Genomic DNA, 3077 nt, shown 5'->3' on the forward strand with positions numbered 1-3077 from the left:
GATCTTGCACATGCTAAAATTGCTTCATTAGAAAACTAATTATTCTGTGAGCATCTTAGAGAAACAGAAGATTTTTGGTTTCGAAAAGAATAATATGTCTGTAGAACTAAGGAGTTTCAAGAAGGATTGGAAATATGTGTTGCCTGATAGGAAACCCACTGAGCTGTTGTAGTCCGCTATCCCCCAGCTATCTCCTAGCTAGCTCATGCTAACAGACCTTTGGTATTTTCCTATGCTATTGTTACAGTACTCTTGTCTTTCCAAGTGTAATGTTCTGTTTACATGTTTTTGATAATATTAGTGTGTGGCTTAAAGGGGGCAAAAAGTTACAATTGTTAAAGTATTGGTGAATTTGTACTTTTGAAAGTGTACCGCATGACTAAAATCAACCAAGGGCTTCTTATGCTCAGTTAAAATTTTAGTTAAACATGAGGGCAAAACCATTTTGGATGACTATGCTAATACAAAAAACCCAACAAAAAACAAAAGCAATTTCAGTATGACAGTATCCAGGTTTTTTGTCAGATGTAGGTGGCAACCCTAGGTAGCAGTAAAGTTAATGATAGGTTAACAAAACTAAGCAGCTAGCTAACAACATCAAATTAGAATCGAGCTACTTAACATCAAGCTACAGAATAATTTTATGTTGTTAGTGTTAATTATATAGGGTTAGGTATTTATATATTTTATAATAGTTATATAACATTCTATAATATATTTTATGATCCTTTATGACTCACTTGAAATAGTTTCAATGCAGCTCAATGAACTCACACCTCGCTAATCACAAAACATCTCTGAGGTCGACACTTCTGTAGCACAGCGACCGTATCGTTATTCAAATAAATTTGTGTGTAGGTAAAACTACATTTGTGCAAGAAAACAGAACAAATTCTACTACATATTTGAAGAGCCTCATGTTTAACATGAGCAGTGCCAGAGAGTGAAAAAATGAATGGAAGAGCCCTCATAAGCTAAGAGGCTAAGAGGCACTGGAAAAAAGTGTTGTGTCAGCAGCGGGTTAATCAACTGACATAGCTGAGATTAGAGCGCACCATTATGACTGTACTTATCAATCACAATAGTCGTAATAGTTGTAATATCAGTTCTTTCACAAATATCAGTTTACTTTCATACAAATGTATTTGAATGATGACATGGCTGTCATGCCACTGAGGTGTACAAATGTACGAATGACGAACAAAACCATTAACACGAGTATCTATTGTGAGCTTTTATAAAGAGGAGGAAGGATAAAATACTAACAACTGGAAAAGCTTCATTGGTGTGCTCTTCTGCCATGCTCCTCCACATGGTCCTCCACATGGTCCTCTACATGCTCCTCCACATGCCCCTCCACATGGTGCTCCACATGGTCCTCCACATGGTCCTCTACATGCTTCTCCACATGGTCCTCCCCATGGTCCTCCACATGCTTCTCCACATGGTCCTCCCCATGGTCCTCCACATGCTTCTCCACATGGTCCTCTACATGCTTCTGCACATGGTCCTCTACATGGTCCTCCACATGGTCCTCTACATGCTTCTCCACATGGTCCTCCACATGGTCCTCAACATGATCCTTCATTGACATAAAGTTGGTGACAAAGATGTTTTGTGATTGGCCAGGTGAGATCAGTTAAATCTATGTTTGTTTGCAATACCCAAGTATGTTTCCCCTGAATTTGCACAATCTGAATTATAACAACCTGAATTTTCATGACCTGGATTTTTATTACCTGAAACCTTTCATACCTGAATAATTGTTTTTATTTTAAATTTTGGCTACCTGAGTTTTTTAACTGACATTTCAAGACGTGAATTTATAATATCTATAATTTTGCAAGAGAAATTTTCAATAACACCAAAATTCACACTTTTTCATGAATCATGATTTCTGGTTTAGGTTCTGGTGACACTGGTTTAACTCTCACAGAAACACCTTTCATGGCACTCTCAAATATTTTGGGGATACATCCATGATCATTTTGTGGCTATATCCAGCATCATTTTGTTGCTATATCCAGCAACATTTTGTGGCTATATCCAGCATCATTTTGTGGCTATATCCAGCATCATTTTGGGGCTATTTCCAGCATCATTTTGTTGCTATATCCAGCAACATTTTGTGGCTATATCCAGCATCATTTTGTGGCTATATCCAGCATCATTTTGGGGCTATTTCCAGCATCATTTTGTTGCTATATCCAGCAAAATGTTTTGGCTATATACAGCATCATTTTGTGTCTATATCCAGCATCATTTTGTGGCTATATCCAGCATCATTTTGTGGCTATATCCTGCATCATTTGTACATGTAAATTGGTTTCAGTGGCATTAATGAAAGGCAGCTTTCGTTCTCACTTCATTGTTGTTCTGATGCTTTTCATAGTAAAACATGTAACCTACAAATGTCATTGTAGGTAACAATGTAGCCGATTATATTTGACCAATGAAATTTAATTTATTTCATAATTGTGATACATTTATTTTAGTAATAAATATATTATATATATTAATATTCTATAATTTTAATTATTATTAAATAATTATTAATAATTATTAGTTATTTATTAAATTGGTTGACATTTTTGTTTGCTTGTTTGTTTTTAGGTTTTGGGTTTATTGTTTTTCTTTGTTTGTTTTTTACAGGATTTAGAAATTTAGGGATGTAGAAAACTCCCCGGCGATGGAAATCAGAAGACAAGAACAGTGCGGAGAACATGTCAGAACCTCCTTATGACAGAACATCTTTAAGAAACCAGGACAATAGTAGGACATGTAAACTGAAATGTGATTGATTAAATGTTAACATTAACCCAGAAAGGACCTGGACAACCAAGTACAAGTGGATGGGATGAAGTTGCCAAATTCCTGGGACCTGACAGAACGAAACATACACCTCAACCTTCAGAACATGCGCTCATGTGACACTAGTAAAGTACTTCACTGGTTTCAGCGCTAGGACATGAGTACTGAATTACATCTGACATGTGCTGAAAGGGTTATTCCACTGAACCACTGAACCGCTGAAACACTGCTGTGTTCTGATGGGCTTTGTTAGTACTGATAGACAA

The sequence above is a fragment of the Electrophorus electricus genome, chromosome 9 (assembly GCF_013358815.1).
Source record: "Electrophorus electricus isolate fEleEle1 chromosome 9, fEleEle1.pri, whole genome shotgun sequence".
NCBI classification, from domain to species: Eukaryota; Metazoa; Chordata; class Actinopteri; order Gymnotiformes; family Gymnotidae; genus Electrophorus; species Electrophorus electricus.